Source organism: Sus scrofa, chromosome 1 (assembly GCF_000003025.6).
Source record: "Sus scrofa isolate TJ Tabasco breed Duroc chromosome 1, Sscrofa11.1, whole genome shotgun sequence".
Taxonomy (NCBI): domain Eukaryota; kingdom Metazoa; phylum Chordata; class Mammalia; order Artiodactyla; family Suidae; genus Sus; species Sus scrofa.
Window position 1 is genome coordinate 10,881,332 of NC_010443.5, and position 27,003 is coordinate 10,908,334.

Sequence of the window (27,003 nt, forward strand, 5' to 3'; positions counted from 1 at the left end):
GGAATAAAAAGAAAGAAAGAAAGGAAGGAAGGAAGGAAGGAAGGAATAAAAAAGAAAAAAAGAAAGAAAGAAAGAAAGAAAATAAAAAAGAAAGAAGGAAGGAAGGAAGGAAAGAAAGATAGAAAGAAAAAGATCTAACTTATTGCCAAAGCCTAGAAGGGTGTCTTTGCTTACACTGTTCCTTTTGGCCAGGATGCTCTTCTATCCATTTCATTGTACCACCAGCTCTTTCTCATGTTTTCAGACTCCACTTAAATGTTACCATCTCAAAGTAGCCTAATCTGACTACCTTGTTTGAGGTGGTTCCTCTACCATGTCATTCTTTCTTTTACCTTTGTGTGGTTCCCTTCATAGTGCCTACAGCATTTGTCATTATTTTGTATGTTTCTTTACTTGTGTTTTGTATGTTTCTGCAATAAGATCCAAGCTCTGCAGGTGGGGGCCATGTTTGTCTTGTTCATCATTCTAGATGCTCAATAAAGATTTGAGTGACAGATTCTGACTGAATGTTTGAATGAATGAAAATGAATGAATACCCCCACCATGATGCTTTGTGTTCATTGTCAGACACGTCATACTAATTGTCTGTGTTTGAGAAGAGCGCTCACTCCCATTTTCACCCTCTCAACACACACCCACATGTAGGACTATATCAAATTCCCTTGCCCGTTGCTACTGTAGCATCACATTTCTTTTTCTGTTTTGATCCCACCTGGTACTTTTTCATGATGAAATATTACACTACTTTGGGTACTATTTGCTTAATACTGGCTCCTCTAGAGACTGTGAGCGTCACAAGGGCCAAAGCTGTATTGGTTTTGCTAATGCTAATATCCACAAAGCTAGTACAAAGCCTGACAAGGTATAGGCACTCAATACAAATGCATTAAAGGAAGAAAGGAAAAGAGTTCTAGCAGCCCACCTGCCAGAGAATGTCCTGTGCACAAATATGCCAATTTAACCATATCAGAATTGTCTAGAATAATTCAGGATTTAACAACCAGAGAGGAATGCCCCTCAAACTTTTACCTAGTAAAACCTGGACAGGGTAAGGAGTGGACATTTTTTTCTTACCCTTTTACCAAAATTAACAAGGGTTTAAGTAGAAATTCCTTCTCCGGTTTAATTATCAATTTATAATTTGGATGTTATAATATGGATGATTCCTCTTCCTCCTTTAGCAAGTGGGAGATAATCAGCAACATTTAGTCTCCATTGAAAGGCATGGACAGATGGAGTAAATGGCGATGCTGTGTGAAGGCGTCAAGAGGAGAGAGAGGTGAGGGCTGAAGACTTGGAGGGGACGTGGCCTCTCTAAATACATTCGAAGTGCATACGGCAAAATAAGACAAAGAAACAAAAACCTAAACAGAGTACAACAGATAGGACATGCCATCAACACCAAACATGACCAAACGCGAGCTTATCATCCACTGACTGATGAACGGATAAACAAAACATATTATTGTCACAGAGTAGAAAATAATTCAGTCTTAAAGAGGGAAGACATTCTGACACATGGTACAGCATGGATGGGCCTTGAGGACATCCTGCCCAGTGAAGTAAGCTGGTCACAAAAGACAAATACTCTATGATTCTACTAGAGGGGGAACCTAGAAGAGTCAAACTCCTAGAGACAGAACATGGACTGAGGGCTGCCACAGGCTGGGCGAGAGAGGAATAGAGAGTTATTTAAGGGATACAGAGTTTCAGTTTTCCAAGATGTAAAAGTTCTGGAGATGGATGGTGGTGATGATTATACAACAAGGTGAAGGTACATAATGGCCCTGAACTGTATAGTTCAGAATGCCCACAGTGGTAAATCTTATGTGTCTTTTGCCATGATTGAGCTTTATTCATTCATTAATTAAGTAGGGACTTAACAAATGTGTCTATATGGGCCATTCGGGACCTGAAGTCTTGTGGTGTGATTTTCTCCCTAGTGTCCAGGGAGAATTAGAGACGTTGCTCACCCCTTCTTTCCTGCTTCTGGTGGGTTGGTCACCTGCAAAGAAGTGGACACTGACTTAGGTGATGGGCAACAGTAGAGAATAAGAGAGACAAGGCTTTCATTTTCACAGAGCTTATCTTCTAGTTAGAGGTAGAGATGATAAACAAGCACATTAAATGAGAAAATGGTAGTGGCACTGTGTTGGGAAAGTTAAATATTTTCTACGATGTGACCCATTTGGTTTATTTTTACCTTGACTGATAAAAATATCCTCTATCTTTCATATCATGTACATGAATATACCCTCATTACCACTGAGCTCCCAGCTTGACTGTGCACAAGATAACCCAAGTTTTACTTGAAGGGTTATGAATTGTGGCAACGCTGAAATTTTGCAACACGTGTCTTGTTGTTTTGGTTATCAAAAGTAAGATGCATGAATAATAAATTAAAGTGTGTAATAATATAACTAAATCACATTTATGGGATGTTCTTTGTTTTGCAAATTAAAATGCACAAACAGCTCAATCCCTTTGTCTTTATTAAACAGTTTCCTGGATTGCCTCAACTTGGAGCATGTACATAAATATTCAAATTGAGTTTTTCACTCTGAGGCAGTTTTGACATTTCCATATTGGGTTCCTCGGTGTTTTATCAAAGAAAAATTAACCACATGTGACCAAAATATGATCACTTACATTTGTCTTACAATTCTTCCCGTTATATACCTGACATGTGGATGATTTTACCAAGCCCTCCCAAATGAAAGTATTGTAAAGAGTTTCATGTTAGCCACTTAAAAGTATTAATAAAAAAATGTTTATGGGGGAGAAAACTACCATTTGCTCAAATCGTCCAGCTGGTCTCTCTGTGGCTCTGTATCTACTATTTTTTATCAGCCTGCCACGTGGATGATTTTGCCAAGCCCTCCCAAATGAAAGTATTGTAAAGAGTTTCATGTTAGCCACTTAAAGAATTAATAATACAATGTTTATAGGGGGAGAAAACTACCATTCGCTCAGATTGTCCACCTGGTCTCTCTGTGGCTCTGTGTCTATTTTCTATCAGCCTGAGATGTTCTGGGGTGAAGCACTTTTATTTAAAAAGAAGGTTGTGCTAGCTAGCTGCTTAGACTGATTTCAATTGGGTATGTGAGCAGCATTAAGAAAGCCGTGCCAGCCGGATGCATATGGATGCAGGAATGAAACCTGCCCTAGCCCAATCTCTCTTGCAATTCAGATGAATTCCTTGGGGACAGTGCCTTTCCATTTCACTCTCAGCTCTGGCCTTTGCCACTTTGCAAGTGATACAGAGGGAAAGAGCTGCATGTCCTTGACAAGGGTGAGCTAGAAGCACATGACGCAGCAGGCGCTAGTGAAAAAGCGGGAGATCCAGCAGTAGAAAGTGTGTGTTTTTGGCCTCACTTACTATCTAGCCAGACAAGTAGGAGCAAAACCTCACCTATAAGGCGAGTGTGAAACTGCCTCCTCCCCCAGCCATACTGCAGTGAGGGTGTGACTTCCCTTGAGAAAGCATCCCAGGAATATGAGTGGAGCCTCAGAGTCCACTGTAATTTCACTGTTATTGGTATTCAGGATAAACAGCTTCCTCCTAATGCTTCGCCTCTCCCCACTCTGTTTTTGCTGGAAACCTCACCTAGATTTCTGCCTATCCTGGCTGCACATTTCAGATGAATGGGCAGTGATGGGGGGCGGGAATGGCTCGAACTAAAGGACCTTGAAGACATGAGTGTCTGCAGAGTCCAACTCAGAGACACCACCAGAGGAAGGCAGAGGAGTTTGGTTTACTAGCAGAGACAAAGCATCGTTGTCCATGAAAAAAAAAAAAAAAACAAACACAAATTGGGCACCTCCAACCTGTTACGTATCTGTACCTCCACATATTAAATTATGCTTTCAGGGATTCTAAAATGCCAGGTCAAATTGTCCCTTGCTGGAAGCAATTTTCAGGGCACGTCTAAGGGCAGCTTTGACCTGAGTTTATTAATCCATCATTACTGAAAGTTTCATTGTAGTGCAATGTTAGATTATAGTATCCAGAATTATGGTTGCTTAATAAATATGTTGTCTGTCTGACTCTTGTCTTTATTTCTGTACGCGCATATGTAGTATTGTACATGTTTATATGTATGTGTATGCATGCATATAAACATGTTTACATGTTTATATGCATGCATACACATATACCTATGTATAAATGTACATACACAAAGGATACTATTTATTTTACCTGCAATGACTAAACTTCCAGGCTCTATAGGTTTATATTTTCTTGGGCTTAATGTTGCATTAATGCATTTTCGCTTGCCTGAATGAGTTATTCCCAGCCCTGGCTTGAATCTGTTCATTAAGATTTCATGAAGTCAGCCCTTGATGAATTCACAAGCCAGAACTGCAACTTTCTCACTGTTTTTGCCATGTGAAAAAGCACAGCCCCAGCTTTTCGTACCGGTGGATGGGAGAGATAAATTCTCCAACTCCAATTCGCCACCTCCAAATGACAGACCTCTTGTGGAATTTACACAAGTCCTTTATGACATGAAGTGATTTGAGTGAAACAAATGGCTTAGTTATTGTGTGGCAGACTAAGAAGTGACTCCTTTAAAATGGTAAATATTACAGTACATCATATCTGGAAAGATGTTTTTGCAAGTGTTTGTCTGAGATTTCTGCAGTAGATGTGAAATGTGTACTTCCAGAGCACAGATTTCTTTCGGGGGAGAGGGGGCCTCCAGAGAGGGGGTCCGTCCCCAGGGTTTTTTGGATGACTTGCACAGTGCTGGTCCTGATCTGGCTGACAAGTTGTTTTCAGGCATTTCCTCATCGAGGGCTTTAAAACCACAGAAATCCTATTTGAGGGGATCACAGGGGTATTGCTTTGTCTTCAGTTTTTAGCTTTTTGAGCTCAGGGAAAGTACATGATTTGAGAGCAGGACACAGTGTATTGTCACTGAAGCTTCTGTGAAGTAATGGATTGGGGGGATGGGAAATACCGTTACTTAAGTAAGATTAAGAAAGCTGAAGCTGGAGTCCTTTTGAGAACCCTCTTCAGCTTTTGGCATGAAATTCTTGGTGGTGAGTCAGTCTTCCTGAGAACTGGGGAGGGAAAGTGGGGGCCCAAGGGCTAGGGCTTCTGATAGGCATCTGTGTGTGGCCAATGAAGTTAATAATAAGCAATAAATACCAAGGATCAGACATTCTGCCTACTTTTAAAGCTGTAACCATGTAACCCTTTGCAAGGCATGTTTTATTATCACTGTTTTCCTTTAAGGAAAGAACATTCAGGAACACATGGTTGGTGGGTGGTAAGTGTGAGCTATGAACTTGGGCTTTTCTGACTCTAGATTCTATTGCTATTCCATTGCATGTCACACCATTGCACCATCACAGTACTTAGGATACTGGTTACATAGCTGTAACAAAAAGACATAGGAGGGATGTTCATTTCTTTCTTATAAAACAGACCTCAAGTCATCTGGGGAACCAGGCTGGCCAGGTGGCTTTGCCTTGCTCCAGCCAGCAGGAAGGAGCTGATGAATGGCACGCTGGGGAGATTTCTATGGAATTGACCCATTCTGTACAGAGAAACAAAGAAAAAAATGGCAGCATATTTTTCATTGGAAGTCATCAAGGCCATTAGAAAACAGAATGGCATATTTGAAGTACTGGGGATAAAACCTATCAACCCAGAATTTTATATCCAGCAAAATATCTTTAAAAAATATGAGCAAAGACTTTAAGATCAACAAAACCTAAGAGAATTCATCACTGAAGACCTACATTAAAAGAAATGTTAAAAGAACTTATTCAAGCAAAAGGGAAAGTATACCATGAACTGTGGTTGAACTATGATCCACGAACCTGGAAAAGAGAATGACTAGAGCTCCAAATGGTAAACCTGTGTGCAAGTATGAAAGACGTTTTCTTCCTTAGATTTAAATTTCCTTAAAAGGTAATTGTTAAAAGAAAAAACAATAGCCCTGTATCTACTGTAGGATTTATAAACTATACAGAGATAAAGTATACAATAACAATGCACAGAGATAAAAGTATATTGTAGTAAGATTCTTGCCCTATATGTGGGAGATGGGAATATAATTTGAAAGCAAACTGTAATAAGTTAAAAATGTTTGTTATAAATCAATCCCGTGTAATTTTAGTTCAGATATTTTACATTATTTCTAGAATTTCCATTTTGGGGTATTTAAAAATTTATCATCCATTTTTCTCCTCCTCGAGTTCCTGTTTTTTTCTTCCATCTTTGAATGCATTTCATGATGCGTGAGCAGAGTGGTACCAAGACAAAGACTCGAGCTTGCCCTTGGCAGACCTCTGTAGCTTTCTCTCTGTGAGGCTGCCTGTTCTGCTGCTCCCTTCCATGGTACCAGTGCCTTGGTTTTCCTGAACTCCATCTTTATCTCCTCCATGTGATCATACCACTGGCTCTGTTTGGGAATGGCCCTCCTAGTGTTTTGACTTGGATTGGTCTCCAGTCAATAGGCTAGGGCAGTGATAAAATTCACCGTGATTTCCTTCTCCCTCAGGTCATAATCCAGTGCTGATCGTTGTCCAATGTCTGAAGATCATTGTTTCATATATTTCATCCACTAGTATAGTTGTTTATGACAAGAAGACATTCAAGTGGCGTAAGATCTCTCTTGGGACGTGGACTCTTCCAGAGATTTCTGTGTTTCCCTCCCATGCTGAGGTGTGTTTGTTACCATCTTTGTCTGCTCTCAAAGCTCTGTGTTTACACTCTACCTTTGCATACTGTGTTTTGACTTACAGTTTGGAGGTCCATCTCTCCTCTGGTCTCAAAAGACTTTGAAATCAGTGGCCATCTTACTTATCTCTGTGTTTTAACACCTAACATAATATCTACATAGAAATGAGTCTCAAAAAAAATACCTATTCAGGCTTTCTAGTTTTGTGATCCATTTCCTTGGGTTCTTGGAACATGTTTGCTAGAAAAAAACCACATGCATATCAGGGATGGCAGAAATGGGGCATGCTTTGTCTCTTTCCCATCAGCACGCACACAGGCCTCATCAATCTCCAGGGTTCTACTTTTCATCTGAGCCCAAATGTGGCTTTGAACGTCTTCCTAACATGTTTTCAGATATCCCCTACTACTAAATGTAAGTTTACTCTTATACTGAAGTTTATTTGCTATCCATGAATTAGTATTATCCTTTCTTTGGGAAAAAAACTATTTTGTTTCATTTATTTAGTAAGCATTTAAATGGCACTTAGTTTGGCCAGCATCATTCTAAGCACTTTAAGGTATTAACTATTTTATCCTTACAACAATTGTATGATGTTGGAACTTGTCCTACCTCCATTTTACAGAGGAGGAAAATGAGGCACAGGAAGGCTGTCATGCAAGGTCACATGGCTAGTAAGTGGTATGTGCAGATTCCACTCCAGGGAGTCTGGCTCATGTTCCTGTCTTCACTGTTACACTATGCTGCCCCCTCTGTGACCTAAGCCAGCCAACATGTGTCTCTGCAGGAGGAAGCTAAGAAAATAGTTATCTCTTTTCTGATAAGCAGAAGTAAGGGGCAGGCTGAAGGAGATGGGGTGTAGAGTTAATGGTACCTTGGACCTCTGAGAACACGAGGCAACAATACCATGGTTCCTCTTGATTTATTCATTTAACAAATACCTATTCTTCCCTCTCTATGGCCCAGACACTGCTGGAAAGGAAAGCAAACGTGAAGCCAAGTGAAGCACAAAACAGTTACAGAAGCCAGTGTCACCACAGACACACAAACAATCAAGTTTATGAGAGCTCAACTTAATTCCAGGAACTGCCAGTTAGAACAACAGATATATTTTATACCCTGGGCAGGATTTTTTGGGATGCAGGAATTGCAAGGAGGGATTGGGAAAAGCGGGAGGTGACCTCCACCTTCAGTTTCTAACGTCCTTTTGATGGACATTAGTTCACCATTGTTTCAGTGCGTCCCCATCCTCGTGCTGCTGTTTTCTAGGTCACACAAAGTATGTGCTGGTCCCTCACAGCCCAGGGCAGAGAAGCAGCAAGAGGTCAGAGCAGGAAAAGAGCCCAATATTGGATGTAATATTTTTGTCAGAAAAGGCAGGTAATTCATGACACTTATACAACAAGATGAGCAGACATTCTCGTGTTCTCTTTTATTTGTTTTCTTGTGGTTTGTTTGCTTTAAAAGCCAGCTACCCCAGAGGAGTGGAGTACAATGATTCTGGAGGAATTTTCTTCCTCCGTTTAGGCTGATACCTTGGTTTTACCATGGAAGATTGGAACTCTGGGCAAAAAGAGGTAGGGAATGTCTTTCACTAGTATTTTGAAAGCTGGCTAGTCGACTCGACCTTTGCCCATAAGTCACCAGGGGTAACTCACAGATTTAAAAAATGTGGAATACTTGCTTACTTATTAACATGTAATTAGCCAGGCTGACTCTGTGTGTGTGTGTGTGTGTGTTCGCTCACACTCATAGTATATTATTTGTCACTGCCCAAGGTCATTTATCCTGTGCTCTGGTGGGGGAAAACACCCCAACTATTTCATTCAGATGCTTTGGAAAAATCTTATTTCACAGGGATTCCACCTCTCACTTCAAAGCCTATTAGATACTATGTTTCTCAGCAGCCCCAGAGCAAAATATTGTCAGAACATAGGTTTTTAATGGGTTGCTATACTTTTCCTTGTCTTTCTTCAGAGAGAGCTTCCTGTGAATGCATATACCTTCTGGGGCTCAGAACACTCATGGATGGAGTTTCCAGTGAAAAAAACACTGGTTCCCCTTCTTCCTTTCCCCATCAGTGGGCTTTGGAATGTCAGGGAAATAGAGGAAACATCCATCAAGCCCACTAGGTATCAACTACTGGCTTTGGGTCTCATTCTTCCAGAATTCTGGACAGTTGGTTGGATTTTGAGCAAGCTATGCCCTACCCAGCTCTATCTTTTCAGACAGCAAGTGAAAAGTTAGGAATGAATGTATATTCATATATTTGTAGAGATAAGGCTGTTGTGATCTAAGTTAAAAAGAACTAGGTTTTTGTTTGTTTTTATAGAGTGAAACATACACAGAATAAAACAAAACAAAACAAAAGCAAGGACAAAGTGAGTGGAAATTAGCTTCCCTCAAGAAACCAATCCCTGATATCAGTTTTCTAGCTCAGAGAAAATCATTGTTACCAGTTACAAGTCTTGTATAACTGGTTATTTTTGCATATACAAGCATGTAGGCATATGTGAAATTTTAATCTCTTTATAATTAGCATGCTTTCTTTTCCTACAAATAGTTATGGACCTTGTTGGGGAAGTGGTGGTAGGGGTTCTTAGACAGGATCGTTGGTCAAGAAGTTGTCTTACTTGAAAGCAGGAGAAAATCTATTAACTTAAATTTCATCATTTTATCAGGAGGGTAGTATGGGGAGAAGAGACGTGAAATAAGTGTTTTGTGGCTATTTTGCAATAGACGTTGGGCAGAGAATTTTATACACAAGATCTACTACACAATTTGTGGGGCCCTGCATAAAATAAAAAATACAGCTCCCCTTGTTCAAAAATGAAGAATTCCGAGTTTCCGCTATGGCTTAGTGGGTTAAGACTCCAACTGCAGCTGCTCAGGTTGCTGTGGAGGTGCAGGTTCAATCCCTGTCCCAGCACAGTGTATTAAAGGATCCAGCATTGCCGCAGCTGCAGTGTAGGTCACAGCTGTGGCTCAAATTCATTTCCTGGCCTACAAACTTCCATATGCCGTGAGTGTGGCCATAAAAAATGTACTACAAATTTGTGTTTTAAATGAAGAATTTCAAGACAGGACAGCAGAGGATTACACCAAGCCAAAGGTCCACTGACACAAGGTGCTGTGTTAGCTGCCTATGCAGCTGGCCCTGTGTGTAAAATGTATATGTAAAATGTACATATTTTCAAATGTATATGTAAAATGATGCCAGGATAGAAATACCATTGCCTCCATTCTTACAGATGGAAAGCTGAGATTTAGAAGCTTCGCTCCTCCATGTCCTTTCCAGTGCATTTACCTGTAGTAGGATCTCATGTTTTGAAAACAGCCTCCAGAGCAAAACAATATGAGTTCCCCAAAGAAGGGAAATATTTGACCCTGATATTGATCATCTGGACAATGTGAATTTTGTATGGCAGAGCTGCTCTAACTTCCAGCTACCAGATGTCTGTAAAAATTCATAGCAGGCTATTAAATTTAGCAGATCCTGTCTTAATTAGATTAGCTTTTTCACAGCACGATGGCAGAATGTCTCTCTGAAGGAGGGTTTATAAAGATTTCTGGTGGGAATTCTTTATGGAAGATGGAGTCTTTTATCCACAGAGACTGACAAATTGAAGGGAAAAAAAACGCCTCATAATAGTATAAAAATGTGGTCATGGTGTGTCAAAGCAGAAACATGGGTCTTTATTTCATTGATGTTTCCTTTTTATTGGGCTGAAGAACAGGGATGGTTTGGGATAAAGATGGGGGAGGGGTGTTCAAAACGACCAGCGAAGAGAATAGCATAAGGGAGGTGAAAAACTACAAGCAAATTCTTGTCGTCAAATCCTCCAATAAATCTCGCACCAAAGGATTCCTCAGCACTCGCCTGCCTGTCAGTACGTAAGGGATTTTTTTTTTTCCCTCCAGCCCAGAAAGAAAACTGCACAGTTTGTCTTGAGCTGATCTCCCTGATTAAACTCAGTGTCTGTTCTCTCTCCCCATTTAAGGTCATTTGAAAAAGCTCACATACACAAAACCAACAGCCCAAAGCCCCCTGTTTGTGGGGGCCTCTCTATTCTGCTCCCGGCAGAGGCCCTAACCCATGGTGTTTAGGGGAAACATTACTTGTTTATTGACGTGGGAACATAAATGTTAACGGTTTCGAGAGCCAGGCAGCACTTCTCAGAGCCTGGTGTGTAGGTCACTCCAGAAGGATGGCAGATGCGAGTCATTCTTCTTGTCCTATGATTCACCAGCTGAAAGGTCACGTTCACGCAAAGGCCTTCCTCCCTCGACTGCAGAGTCCATGGAAGGAAACCAAGAGGACGACAGGAGAAGATGAGAAATAATGTTTCCACCTCACAAACTCCCTGCTCTTGTTTGGGCAGGAGGGGAACTGGGGTTTCCAACCCAAGCGCTTGAAAGCAGGACAGGAATGATGGCGGCTTGCGGAAAGAATGGCCCATCACTTGCTTGGAGGCAGACTGTTCAGATTCACATCAGATGCAGGCAAGGTTACTAGGCAACCGATTAAATAAACGTGCTGGTCCTACAAGCAAGCTTGCAATTAATTAACTTAACCATTTTCATTTCAGCTGTTTTCTTCCCTTCTCCACCTCAAGCCGCTTTGATATACTGAAATGTGAGAGGCTTTGGGGAAGTGAGGCTGAACACCCATGTTGCCTTAGATGGGAAATACCTGATTCCTATTAGTGCTTCCCACGCATGGAATGGGCGAACCTGATCAGCAGGTAATTAGCCTTTGAAACAAATAAGAAACCTTACAGGAAAACACCTAAAAGAGTGCTGGGCATGTTCTTATGCAAAACTTGCCTTCTCCCTAATCATGCTGGTCCCTGGGTTGAACAAGATGAGCAACTTACACTCTGGGAATCCTTTCAATAGACAGATCGTTTCCAGGTAATGTAATACAGAAGAAAGAATCTGACGCCATATTGGATTTATTTCTTTTACTTTAACCTTTGTAGTCTATTGCTTTTGCTATAAGAATGTTGTCTATAAGCTGAAATGTACAGGATAGCCCATTCTCAAGGCTCTGACCTTTAAAGGTGTAACACTTTTCCATCCATATAGAGATAAGAAGTTGCAGGACAGAGAATAATGTTTGTCTTGTGGGAGGTTTACAAGAACATCATGACCTGACCTACATGGACAGGTGCAAGAACAAAGGATTCCGACAACAAGAAGTTTGCAACAACCAACCAGCCCCCTCCCCTTTTAGTATAAAAGAAGCCTGAATTCTAACCTGGATAAGATGGTTCTTTGGGACACTAGTCCACCATCTTCCTAGTCTGCTGGCTTTCCAAATAAAGTCACTATGCCTTGCTCCAAGAACTCATCTCTTGATTGACTGGCCTGTCATTCAGGGAGTAGTATGAACTCGGACTCGGGTAATAGTAATAGGGCTTTGTTGAGGGAGAATTATGCTGATGCTACACACACATCCTACCTGCTGTGGGGATGGGGTGGGGTGATGGTGTTACTTTAACCAGCCTAGACAGTCATCAAAGAATTTTTGGAGGACAGAGAGGCCTTAAACTTTTCTTGAAAAATGAGAGAGAGTCTGGGGAATTACCAGTTCCAGGGAGAATCTGAACAAAGCACGACAAGGGAACAAAGTCCCAGTTATCTTGGTAACATTAGGAAAGATTTGGTTTTGATAAAGTAGAAAGTGAAAAGTCTAGAGAAATTGGTAGGGCCCAATTATAAAGCTCCATCCCTGTCCATCTAAAAAGATTATATTTTAAAGTGTGGGCAGAAGAAGCCACTGAAGGACTTTACAAGCAGGCTTACACCGCAGATGGCTTACTTTAGTCATACAGAATTAGGATTTAAGAGGACTCTGGAAGGGAGAAAATGCTGAAGAGGCTTTTGGAATAGTTCAGAAATGAGATGAGGAAATGAAGCAGGGTTAGAGAGGAAGGATGGGGCAGAAGATGCAGGTGTGAGAGAGATTTGGCACTTGGATCTTGACTGGCAATGGGGTGGGAGGGAGAGAGAAGGGTCCAGGTGACAGCCAGACTCTGGATCTGAGAGACTGAGTGGGTGACGGTCGCTTTAAGATGAAAGCAGGAGCACAGAAGGAGGAGGGTGGAAATAAATGAATCTGTCTGGCACTTGTTGATTCCCAGGATCCTCTGTCCAGCAGGCTATTGGTTAAATAAAGCAATTACTTAATATTCCCTGAAAGACAGGAATAAAGGAGTTCCCCTCGTGGCTCAGCGGAAAAGAATCTGACTAGTATCCATGAGGATGCGGGTTCGATCCCTAGCCTTGCTCAGTGGGTTAAGGATCCAGTGTTGCCAGGAGCTGTGGTGAAGTTTGCAGATGCCGCTCAGATCCCGCATTGCTGTGGCTATGGTATAGGTAGGCAACTGTAGCTCCAATTTGACCCCTAGCCTAGGAACCTCCATATGCCATGGGTGCAGCCCTAAAAAGACCAAAAAAAAAAAAAAAAAGGCAGGAATCAGAGGAGATTCCTTATTGGACCTACAGTCCAAAAAAAGACCCTTGTATAGATTTCATTTCCATAGTAATATGTAAAGCAGGATAGAGAATTTGTAGAGAGAAGGGAATAGGTTGGGGGAGAGGGGCAAAGCCACAGCCAGATTCTTTTCCATTTCAACATATTTTAGTAACAGCCAAAAAAAAAAAAAAGACCTAATATCCCCAATAAAGTTATTATTAGTCACAACTACTTGATTCACTCTAATCTCCCCTTCTAATTATGGGATGGAGTTGTCACATTCAGATATGAAACAGGCTGGAATTACCCACGGCAAATAGATGAGCCCCAAGCATATGAATCATCCTGGAAGATCTGAGGTCCTCTGTGCACTTGATCAAACACAACCGTCAGCCTCTCAGGCAAGGGCGAGATCACCTCTGATGGCAAAAAGGGCTCCTGGCATGGAGACCCTAATGAGGAGCTCCTGGCTACCATGCATGGGTACTGAATAGAGAACTATTTCTCCAGGTCCCAGGAATCAAGGTTCTGTTTTCTTCTGTAACAATCAAAAGATTTATGGTTTTGCCTTCACATTTGCTTTAAATTGGCTGTATCTTGGTGTAGCTACTGTTCCCAGCGCTTTTCAGTGAAATGTGAATGACCAGAATGGGACATGGTCACCTGGACCCTCCTCCCTCCCTCCCACCCCATTGCCAGTCAAGCTCCAAGTGCCACTCTGGACATGAGGGTGGTGTGTTGATTCAGGGAAGCTGGGGAAATGCCACAGCACCGGATTGATGGGTTCCAAGGAAGATGCTTTAACATTTAGAAGTAAGCTAGGACATATGCCCCTCTCAGCCAGGGTTTTATACTCATTCCCTATTTTTAAAAAATTTTAAATTTACATTTTATATAAGGTGTCTTTTTTTTTTTTTAATTCATAGACTACCTGATGAGCTATAGTGATTTAATCTGCGGAGGTAGATGTAGATGGTCCAATCCTGGTGAAATAGTTCACTGACAATCCAACATGTGTTTTCTATTATTCCCTGAGATTGCTGCCTCGGACCTTACTTTTTGGACATCATGTTTTTTTCCCCACTTAGTTACTTTTTTCCTGACTGCTTCTCTTCAGGCACAAATTCTAAGTGAAATGGCTCCAAGGGAAACTTTATTTCCAACATTTGCTGTCCACTTGAAATGTAGGCAGTTTTGTTCAGTCCTATTTGATGCTCCAGCTCTCTCCAACCTGACCATTTGGCATTCATAGTCCTTTACTCTTCATTTACTGCACTTCGCCCAACCTTGGGCCAAAGACTTTCTATCTGCCACCCCCACCCCGCCCCAGCCAGAGAGATCTGAATAAAGGAATGAGTTTCCATGGATAAGAAGCTACCAGGAAGGCCAAATATCGCCCAGAATGTGGCAAGCTGAAAAAAATCATTGTCACGTTTTAAAAGTTAGTTGTTGCTTTATATTGAGTATCATAGTTTATTTACTTAAATGCAATTTGCTTTTTTTCTTCCATACAGTTGCTATATGTTGTTCTAGTTCATTGATTTTAAGAATGGTATAGTATTCAATTAAGTATCACGATTTATTTGTCTTCTTATTGATGAACATTTAGGTTGTTTTACATTTTTCAAGGATACGGACAGTACTGATAGTTTTAGGATTTGCCTTGAAATCTCTCTGTTTAATCTTAATATGGCTGTACCAGCTTCATTTTGGTTAATATTTTCCTTTTCCTTTCAAACTTTCTATATCTTTATGTTTCAGTTGATATTTCTATAAAGAGAACGTAGCTGGAATTAATTTTCTTCTTTTTGTTTTTTACTCTAATCTGATATAAAGATCTTTAATCTTTAACTGGAAAATGTATCCTATATACAATCATTGTTAATTTTTGGCTTTGTTTCTACCAACTTATTTTATTCTTTTTACTCATCCGTTTCCCCTCCTTTCCTATCTTCTTTTGATTTGTTCATGGCTTTTTTTTTTTTTTTCCACTGTACAGCAAGGGGGTCAGGTTATCCTTAGATGTATACATTGCAGTTACAGTTTTTTCCCCCACCCTTTCTTCTGTTGCAACATGAGTATCTAGACATAGTTCTCAATGCTATTCAGCAGGATCTCCTTGTAAATCTATTCTAGGTTGTGTCTGATAAGCCCAAGCTCCGGATCCCTCCCACTCCCTCCCCCTCCCCTTATTCAGAATTCCCTTTTTCCCCCTTACAGACAATTTTTCTCTTTTTAGAAATGTATCCACTAGAGGCTCCTTCATTGAAGATGTGCTAATGGCAAATAATTTTTTTTCCTAAACATCCCTTTACTTTTGACTTTCTATGTTATTTGTCTTTTGAAATAACTGTAGATTTATAAGTTGCAAAAGGCACTGTGCACTCTCTTCACCCAGCCTCCCGGAAAGGGAACCTCTTGCACAACTGGAACATAGTATCAGTATCAAGGAATCAGCCACTGGTACAAACCACAGAGTTTACTCACATTTCTTCCCGTCTGCATGCACTCATTTCTCACTCTTAGTTTTTAGCAAGTCTATAGCTTTGTGTAAATAACCGTAGTCAAGATACTTGGTGTACCATTGCCACAGCTTCCCTCTTGCTACCCTTTGTAGACATACCCTCCATCTGCAGCCTCTGCAGGCAATTAATCTGTTCTCCAACTGCTTCATTTTGCTTTTCAACAAAGTTACATAAATAGAATCATGCACTCTGTAATTTTTGGGAGTGTCTTTTCTTCATTCACTGTGATTCTCTGGAGATTCATCCAAGTTGTTTACCAGTGGTGTGTATGAATAGCACATTTCTTTTTGTTGCTGAGTGCTGAGTAGTGTTCCATGGTGTGAGTATGCCACTCTGTCTAACTAGTCACACAATGAAGAACATTTGTGTAGTTTCCAGATTGGGGCTCTTATGAATGGCTCTGGACATTTGTGTCTGTTTCCTTGTGGACATAAATTTCTCTAGGACAGATGCCTGAAAGGACAATTGCTGGCTCATATTCCCTTTCAACTTTTTTGGGAATATAGTTTAGCAGTTTGTAAAATTCAATTATTTGTTGTCATTTTTCTTTTAATCATTTTTCTGTTTTAAGTTGATTCTCCCCCTCTGGCTGCTTTCAAGATCTTCTTTTTACTTTGGTGGTCTCAAGATACATCTTTCCTGTTTGGAATCTTTTAATTCCATGAATCACGTGTCTCATACATTTTGTTTTCTGGAAAATCCTGTTATTGACTCTCGCTTTTCCCTATTTCTTCTATTTCTCCTAATTGACAAAGTTGGAGCTTCCTTATTCAATTTCCCAGGTCTTTTAATCGTTCTTCACATTTTTCTTCTCTTTATTCTGGGTTATTTCTTTGGTTGTATTTTCTTAGTTTACCAAATTTCTCTTTCTCTGTTTCCAAACTAATGTTTAATCCTTTAATTGTATTTAAATTTATTTTTGTAGCTGATGATCTATAGTTTCTATTGCCTTTCTCATGTTTTTAATTTTGTAAATTCTTCTTAATAGAAATATCCTTTTATTATTGTTCTAATAAATTGTTTGCCTGGATTTCTTAGGCATTGAGTTCCTCTACTTGTTATTTTTGCTTATGAGGGATTACTTTATCATTTCTTTGTTATTTTGCATTATGAGCTCATGCTTTTTGGGGAGATTTACCCATGGGAATTGTTGCTGCCTGGCTTGAAAATGTATCCTTCCAGAGAGATTTTCTGTTTCTTTATGTGAGATACCTAGGGCATTACTAGTCTGGGACTGCTTTTAGATTGATTCTTTTACTTGGGAGTTCCCAGACCAATTAAGTAGCATGAATTCAAACCTGAAATCCATGTGAGGGAGACCTTTTATTAATTCCAGAAAAAAAAAGGTATATATTTTTTTTGTCTACCTGGGCTAAGAGAGACAGACTAAAACCATCTAAATGTATGCTGCAATGTGGGTCTACACTCCCAGGAAATTGTCATTAATTCAAACCTGAATTTATTCGGATTTCTCCACTTACACAATCGCTTTCAGGTGGCAGGACTCGTTTCCCCAGCTAGGAGTTCTGTCTGCTGTCAACTGAGGCTAGGAACTTGTCATCAAGCTAAAGGTCGTGCCTTCCCAGGGTCAGCCTGCATTCAAATGGGGTTCGCAGTCTGGGCTCTGTCATTCCAACTAAGGACAACTCTGAAGAGCCATTCGGCTTCAGAACTCTCTGCAGGGCTGGCTGAGGACTTGCTGTGAATGTGGCAGTTCAGCTTGTCCCTCTGCCCGTCCTGATTCTGTCCCTCCTCCCAGGGGCACTGATCCCAAGAGCACCCCTAGCAAACCATCCTGAAGGCTAAGCTGTGTCTCATAGTCTGATTTCCAGGGAGAGCAACCTGTGACAGCAGGCCAGCGCTGTTTCACAAATATGCATCCATTTGGTGCCCTGGATAATTTCAGGTGTCTCTGGTCACACTCCCCACATCATGCAGCACAAGTCCTCATCTTCTCTCCTAGTTTAGCCAATGAAATGCCTGTCTCACCCAGGCCATTCACCGTTCATTTTCCACTTCTTATTCCCCCCTGGGGATTGTCCTTATTATGTCATAAATTCAGCTTTGCATTAAAAGAAGGTTTTAGATGTTAAATTCATTATTATCATGTGCTTTGTAGCAACAGGTTTTTTAAGAAGTCCAGTAGATTACCACCATGTCAGAACAGAAGCCTGGCACAAGGGTTTCAGATGGGACCACCCAATAAATGCGTGTGCCATTCTTTCTGCAAAAAAAAGCAATTTGCTGATTCTTTCTTTCCCTGTTTCTTGGATGTTTTAAGTCCTTGTGCCTCTATCTATTGCCTTTTCCTGAGTGATTTTTGGATGCAAGAGCCCCTCAGTCTGTAAAGCTCTTTTAGGCCAGAAGATAGGGTGGAGTATCTCTTCACCCCAGTTAGACTCAGGTTAGTCAGCCTTCCTCAACTTTTTCAAAGCAGAGGAAACACATCAATATTTTTCTAAAAAATATTAGTACCCAAAGATAGAACACACTTTCAATAAATTTTAATGAGGTATAATGACACATAATAAGATGCACCCATTTTAAATGTACTTAATGTGCTTTGGCAAACTTATACATGCATGTAGCCATGATTATATTGAGATATGGAACAATTTAATCATGCTTTAAAAGTTTCCCGTGCTTGTCCTAGTCAATGACCCCCAAACTTCTGGCCATAGGCAACCACTGGTTTACTTTCCATCAGCATAAATTCCATTAATTTTTCCTATCCACTCTATAAATGAAATCATACAGAACATATGCTTTTGAATCAGGCTCAGTGTTTCTGCAGTGTAGCCGTGTTGCTTGTGCATCAGTGGTTCATTCCTCTTTATTACTCAGTAGTTTTTTCTTGCATAGTGCATCACAGTTTGTTTTTCTGTCCATCAGTTGATGGACACTTGGGTTGTTTTCAGTTTGGACTATTACAAACAAAGCTTATATAAATATATAAAGACACACACCTTTAAATGTCTCTTTTCTCTATTCCAAAAGATTTGGGTCTCTAAAGCCCTTCACCACCAATATATCATAAAGTATTTCTGAGATGTGACAAACTGGGCACTCAGTATCACTGGATACATATGTTCTCTAAGAATAAACATCTAAGCCATACCACAGAAAACAAAAACAAAGAGAGAGAGGGGCTCCTACATCATCCAACTTCCTTTTTAAGCTTCCTTCTTGAGTCTTTGTGTCTCTTTCTGTGACTCCCTTGATCTCCTAAATCAGCATCTCTGGTCTCAGCATTCCAGTTGCCACTGAGCCAGCATGAGGCTTTTCCATATTCGAAATCCTCTGCTCACTGTTCCCATTGAATTAATAGGATGTGAAGAGTCTTAGTATATATATCGCCACAGAAGAAGATTTCTGTGGTTAAATTACCTAGCAAGTTGCTGGGTTAAAGTGAAAGAATGCTAGTCCTTTGGTAGGGGTTTTCTCCTTTAATGTGTTATGGGGCTTTGGGAAGTAACTGCTGGAGTGGTGATTTAATTATATATTAAAACTAAATTCCTGTCCTGAGAGCTTCTGCACCCTCAGGCTTTGCCCAGTGAATGGCTGTCCTGCTTCTTCTGTTAGAGCAGTTGTGCATCTACCCGTGCTGCCCACAAACACTGCTGACCCAACATGGTCCCCTGCTGGGTTCAGCCTTTTTTCTTCTTCCTGACAAACTCTGCACTTCAATTAGAATCCCATTTATAAAGCTCATTGTGGGTGAAAGGCATACAGATTTTTTTCTTTCTTTTCTTCCATTTGTAATTTCCAGGGTACAACTGAGTCCAGAGTAGGATCACAGAAAGTCCACCCTTGAAGGTACAAGGGCAATCCATGGTTAAGGGCAATCTTAACATAGCTTAGATCTCCAGAAAAAGACTGATGAGTCACTTCTTCTTTAAAACCCAAAGAAATAAATGCAATTTTTAAAAACATGATTATCAAAAAAAAAAAAAAAAAAAAAGAAATGCTGGGAAAGGTAATGAAAGAGACATTGGAGGAGCAATTGGGAAATGGAAATCAAGCACATGCAGGAAGGCCACTTGTCTCTCCCCAGACTTTCTCGGCCCCTCACCCATTGGCCAGTGGCCCCCATGGATGTGGGACTTTCCAGGGGCATCCTGAGCATCTTCACCAGGGCATCTTGGCCACCTTCAAGCCCAGCTGTCTCCTGCATGAGCCTGTTCTCCATCCTTTCTGGTATTCTTGGGCGCTCAGGACCTGACCACCATGGCTTTGACCTTGAGGTTCCTGTAGCCCTTGGCGCTCTGAGATAGTTGGACCCTTGGGCTATTTTTAGTATAATAAAAATAAGTAGTTCTCTGCAGCAAGGCTGTGATGACTAACCACTAAGTCACTTTTTTTTTTTTTTTGAGGGGGGAATCATTTAAAATCAGATGTACTAAGATCAGTTTGGGATGATTAAAAGCTCCGATGGCAATTCTGCATGTTGTCAGAGAACACACACAATGAGCCAAATTAATCAGCAAGCAATAAATGTTGTGTAGTTAGTAGACAAAAATTTGTGAAAATGTGCACCCTATGGAGAAGAGTAATAAAGGTGGCCCTCGGTGGTGAAAGAGATTGGGGATTACTGCTGTAAATCTTTCCTGGACTATCTTTACACAAATTCTTTCTCAACCTAATTACTCATTTTCTGTTTTACTATTTTTTTTCTCCTTTCACAAAGACTATTCTGCCATCTAGTTTCCTCCCCCCTCCTTCCTTATATAATATGTGCTGAGCAGCTGATTTACAGCATTGTTCTGTGTTCCTTCTTAAGAGTGATGGTTTTTAAGTGACGAATATGCCAGCTTACACGAGCACAGTGTGGGAAACAGTGCCCCTTGTATTAACATAGCTCACCTCCTTCAAATCTTCTGTGACCACCATACCCCACATCTAACTTGAGCATCCCTAGTTGAAATCATCCAGGACAGGGCACCTTTTTTCCTTTATTTCTTTCCAGGCCCTTGCAGTTTTGAGTGCCACTCTGAACACATGGTGAAATATTCAAGAACTCCTTAAACTGACGTAATGGTGTCAGTAGTATAGAACTTCACATGCTATTAACCAAATCCGGACACTTACAAATGATGAGGACATGGCTTGATACCCACACACACACACATGAAAGCTTGACATTTTCCTAGGGGGTTGAAAAGACAGCAGAAGATAAATGCCTCTGTTCTGGTTTAAATTTTAGGCTAAGGTAATATGGCCATCTTATTCCTCATCTTTTCAAAAGCTACCACAATCCTTGACAACCTCCAGATAGGGCAATCTGAATGAATAATCCTGGTTAGAAGGTTTGGTTGGGTATCTCTGTAGCCAGATTTGCAGGACTGCTGCTATGGGGAGCTGGTTGTATTGTCAGCGTATTTGTAGGTTTGAGGAAATTGAACTGCGAGTTTGGCTTACAACAGTGCTAACTGTAGTACACAGCTTGACGTGATCAGACATTTCATTTATTTTCCATGTCACACAAATAACATGAGATGTTAATGAAAATTGAAATGAAAGAAAATCTTTGCCTGTGATTCACCACTGCAGTAAATGGCCACTTTCATCTCTTCATGTTCTGTGTTCTCTGACCAAATGAATACATTTTTATGTGGTTATAACTGTAATGTAGACACAGTTCCATATTCTGTTTTACATTTAACATTTTATCACAACCATTTTTCTATGTCAATACTGCAGCTTAAGGCTTTGCAGCCTGGAGCATATGTGGTGCCAGGCTTTGCTGTTTCCCTGGAGGAGGGTCAGACGGAGCTGGGTGAGATCTGTTCCAGGACTAGGCTGGACCGTCCCACTGCCCACTCTGGTTGGGTGGTTTGTGGGGGCTTATTTTATTATGAGGCTATGAACTGGGGAAAGAGGACCTTTGATCTGTACAAAGATCAACTTTCCATTTTCTTTCCAGAACAGGCCCTGGTGGGACTTTTGGAATTAAGGCCCATGGGTTTGGTGAGGAAGTGAAGAAAAGGGAAGTTGGAATTTGGAATTACTCTGTTAAGCACCCAACATGGGCCTTGGGAGCATAGTAGTCTCATTGTAGGGTCAAGAAGGATGTTTTCTGGGCTGGACCTTCTGTGCAGATGGCCACGAAGCATATATTTAGATTCAGGTTAACCCTGGTCAGTAGAAAAGCCAAGAAGACCTGTGGGCGCTTAGAACTGACAGAACTGATAAAGCTTGGGAATCACCCTAATTTTTGCCTATTTATCTTAATTTCAGTTTGAACTGCGTAGACCATTTGATTAATTTATATTGGATTCTTACTTGTCTTCCTCCATCAAGGATCTGAGGTTTTTTTTTTTTTTTGTCATTTTAGGGCCACACCTGTGGCATATGAACATTCCCAGGCTAGGGGTCAAATCAGAGTTGCAGCTGCCAGCCTCTGCCACAGCTGCAGCAATGCAGAATCTGAGCTGTGTCTGCAAACTTCACTGCAGCTCATGGCAATGCCAGATACTTAACTGAATGAGGTCAGGAACCTGCATCCTCATAAATACTAGTCAAGTTCGTTACTGCTGAACCACAATGGAAACTTCAAGATGTCTTGTCCAAGACACCACAAAGTCAGTAAATCTTGCTAAATACTTGGTAAATACTAAATATGCTCAATACATACACTAGCATCCGTATCCCTTTTCTTTAGACTTGCATGGTGTAGAGTGCGGAGAAAGAAGAGCTGGGGAAAGACAAAGCTTAAGGAGGGCTGTAAAATACACAGAAGTAAACAGGTGAACTTGGCCATTATTTCTTAGACAGGACACACCAGGAATAAAAAATACACGGCCTACTATTCCTCGGAGGAAATGATGCATGAAATAAATGTTATTAGAGGCCCAGGGGGATGCTTTTCCTTATTTGTTAATGTACCTCATGCTGAAAATATGCCAAGGGCTGTCAGCACTGGGCTGCAGAATTACAAGAAGCCTTTCTTCCTGAATCTTCTGGTGAGGGGAAGGTACACACACGCCTCCGTCTTACAGAGCCTCCACCGTAATGAAGTCTGCATCTCCTGTATTCTCTTTCCATCTCTTTTTTTTCTGGTTGTTTAGTTGTTTTGCTTTGCAAGTTTCTTTTCTTTTCCTTTTTTCTTTTTACAGCTGCTCCCATTGCATTTGGGAATTCCTGGGCTAGGGGTCGAATTGGAGCTACAGCCGCAGGGCTCCGCCACAACCACAGCAACACCAGATTTGAGCTGCATCTATGACCTATGATGAAGCTTCTGGCAGTGTGGGATCCTTAACCCACTGGGCGAGGCCAGGGGTTGAACCTGCATCCTCATGGACACTATGTCTGGTTCTTAACCCCCAAGCCACAAGGGAAACTCTGCAAGTTTCTTTTAAAATTTTTTTTTTGAATTTAAGTTTATTGGCGTAGAGTTGACTTACAAAGCTGTGTTAGTTTCAGGTGCACAGCAAAGTAAATCAGCTACACATCTCTTTTTATTCCTGTCCTTCCTAGCCAGTATTTGACAACTGAATGCCTTTCCAGGATGAGTACAACAATCTTGAACACTTCCATTTTATCCCTAGAGCATCTTTCTTGCCTTGAAGGAGGAAGCATCTTTCTCTTGCTCTCTTAGTTGAGATTATTTTGCAGGAAAATATGATTGCTGCCTGGGCCATCAGAATGGTGAGGAATGAATTCGAGGATTCCCCCTCTTTCCTCCTGTCCGTGCTGGAGCCTCAGGATAATGTGTTCTGTCAGTGATGGGAAATAATCCCACCCAAACACATTGAAGAGACTTGGAGGGTGTCTCTTCTTCTTAGTGTAGCAAAGAGAGAAAGGGAGGGGGAAGCAGTGAGAAGTGCCGAACACCTGGAGTTTGTTCTCAGAGCTGACAGGTTGTAGCTCGCCCATCTTCTGCCTCTGTCTGATAGCACTTTGTATTTAACGCTCTCTAATTGGGCTTGCACTCCTTTCTTCTTTTCATCTCTCAAGGTTTGCGCCCAAATATGGCTTTATTTCAGCCTTTATTTTCCACTTCACTTCAGATGCACAATCTTGTGGGTTGGGCAGAAAAGGCAGTTTGCCAAGTCTAGGGCAGAACTTGCCTCCAGGGGAGTCTAGGAGCCCCCTCCTCCCTGGGGTGTGTGTGTGTATATATTTATATCCCCATGTGAGAGAGACAGACAGACAGACAGATAGAGACAGAGGCAGAGATCCCTTTGTAAGCACTTTGGAGCTTGCATCTTCCAAAAAGTGGTCATGAATCCTTGGTATAGGTATGCTACTATTCTAGGACAACTATCATCCAACCAACGGCCACAATATTGACCTTGGAATTGACTCATTCATCCATCCATTAATTCAAAAAATATTTAGTGAGGACACCTGTTTTGTGTGTAATGTGCTTGACTATTAGTTCTTTTCTCCTGGATTTTCTCTGTTTCTGCCCAGGGCTTGATATAGTGCTACACTCATAGTAGATAAGCATGAAGTGATGGGTGGTTATTATTGAATCATCCAGCTCCTTCCTTTGCAACCCAGAAAATACTCAGTCATTATATTTCCATGTCCTGAAGCAGGATTCTCCTAAAGAATATGTTCCAGCTTCTGCAATATGGCAGCTCTAATTACTTATGGAAAATATTCATTTGGGGGTTCACCAGCTTGGATTTGAACCCTGGATCCACCACATTTTTGTGTGTGGCCTATGGACAAATTATTTGACACCTTGGAATCTCAGTTTTGACCTATCACCGTCAAAACCTATCACAATTCCTGTTGTTGTTAATATCAAACATATCTGGTAGGAATTCCTCCATCTCCTTCATTTCTCATCTCCAAAGCCTTCTTGGCATAATTCCTTTGCCATTTGTAGGGTGACATAATCCTCATCCTCAGCCATGCACTGGCAAAGCATCAGATATGTACTCAGTAGATACTTATTCATGCACAGTTTTTAAAATTCTTTCTTGTTTTGTTCATAGTTTTGAATCTAATTTTTCAGAAATTGATAAATATGTGATTCCTCCCCAGCTCTTCTCTACACCTGTGGGTTTTCAGGGGCCAGAAATGGAGCAAGTGAAGGGTCTGTTAGAGAATTAACAAGAGATTGTCTCTGTGTTGGGGCTACTGAGAGATAAAATTGAGGAGCTTATTTTTTCATATAATAGGGAAACTGCTGTAGCTCCCACTGTGGCACAGGTTAAGGATCTGACTGCAGGGTCTTGGATCACTGCAGCAGTGCAGGTTCGATTCCCAGCCCAGCGCAGAGTGTAAGGATCTGGTGTTGTCGCAGCTGTAGTACTCCAGTCTATCAGAAGATTGCAACGGTGGCTCAGATTCGATCCCTAGCCTGGGAACTTCCATGAGATATGGGTGCAGCCAAAAAACAAAACAAAAACAAAAAACAAAGACAACAGGGAAATTGCTGGCTTTTTTGCGATTAAAATTCTATCCCCTTAAATATCTGTTTTTGAACTTATTAAAGTATTTTGAAAAAAATATATTTTAATTTAAAATTATTTTCTCCAGTAGAAAGTTATTTTCTTAAAAAAGAAATATATTTTTATGGAGATGGAATTTTGGAAAATCAAAATGTTTCTCCCAGGTATAGTGCTTTAAAGTATTAGTTTGAAATTTTCATCAATAACATACATATTGTCTTTGGCTCCAATCTATCCGAAGATTCATGACTCTTTGTGCTTTTACAAGTAGCCAATTGTTTGTACCTAATATCTGCATTTGGATTTGAAATAAACTCACTGGTTTAAGTATTTTATCTGACAGGCCTTTAACTACAGCTTCTTTATTCATCTTTTTTCCCTTAAAGGTGTTTTATAGTTTTAGTGTGTATCCTTCCATTTTATTTTTTGCACATTCTTCATTAATTTTTGTTATTTCCTTAGGCACAAGGGGTTCTCCAAACCTAGCCTGTCACCTGATATTGTAAATAAAGCTTTATTGGAACACAGTCATTCCCATTTATTGATGAATCATTTTTGGCTTTTTTTTTTAACTTAGTGTAATGATTTTTATTTTTTTCCATTATAGCTGGTTTACAGTGTCCTGTCAATTTTCTACTGCACAGCATGGTGACCCGGTTACACATATGTGTATACATTCTTTTTTCTCACATTATCATGCTCCATCGTAAGTGACTAGACATAATTCCCAGTGCTACACAGCAGGATCTCAGTGCCAATCCACTCCAAAGGCAGGAGTCTGCATCTATTAACCCCAAGGACCCAATCCATCCCACTCCCTTCCCCTCCCCCTTGGCAACCACAAATCTATTCTCCAAGTCCATGATTTTCTTTTCTTTGAAAAGGTTCATTTGTTCCATACATTAGATTCCAGATATAAGAGATATCATGTGGTATTTGTCTTTCTCTTTCTGACTTATTCCACTCCAAAACATCAAATATCTGGGAATACACCTGACTAAGGAGGCAAAAGACTTATATGCTGAGAACTATAAAACATTAATCAAGAAGGAAATTAAAGAAGATGTAAAGAAATGGAAAGATACTCCATGCTCCTGGGTTGGAAATATTAATATTGTAAAAATGGCCATATTACCCAAAGCAATCTACAGATTCAATGTAATCCCTATCAAATTACCTATGACATTTTTCACAGAACTAGAACAAATAATCCAAAAATTTATATGGAACCGCAAAAGACCAAGAATTGCCAAAGCAATCCCGAGGAACAAAAACCAAGCAGACTTGAGGCAATATTTAAGAGCCACAGTCGTCAAGACAGTGTGGTACTGGTACCAAGACAGACATACAGACCAATGGAACAAAACAGAAAACCCAGAAATAAACCCGGACACCCATAGGCAACTAATCTTCATCCAAGGAGGCAAGAATATAAAATGGAGAAAAGAAAGTCTTTTTTTTTTTTTTTTTTTTTTTTTTTTAACAGCAGAATTAAGTAGTGCAGGCAAAGAACAAATGACCTGCAAAGCTGAAAGTATTTATTGTCTGGTCCTTTACAAAGATAGTTTGCCAGCTCCTGAAATATAACACAGTTTCTTATTGATGAATATTTAGGTTGCTTCCTAAGGTATAGGGTCTGTGTAAACAATGTTTCCTTGAACATTTGTAAGCTGCTCACTGTTACATGCGTAAAAGTCTCTCTACATTGTATGCTTAGGGGTGATTTGAAAGGGCTGAAGAGTAGGAACATTTTTAACTCTGCTCAGTTTTGCTAAATGGTATTCCAATCCTCTGTTAACTCTTTTCAAAGTGTTATGAGCACTGCATTCTGTGCCAATCAATTGCTTTTCTTTTTGAGCAATATTAAAACAAGGCATACATTCTTGAGTCATGCT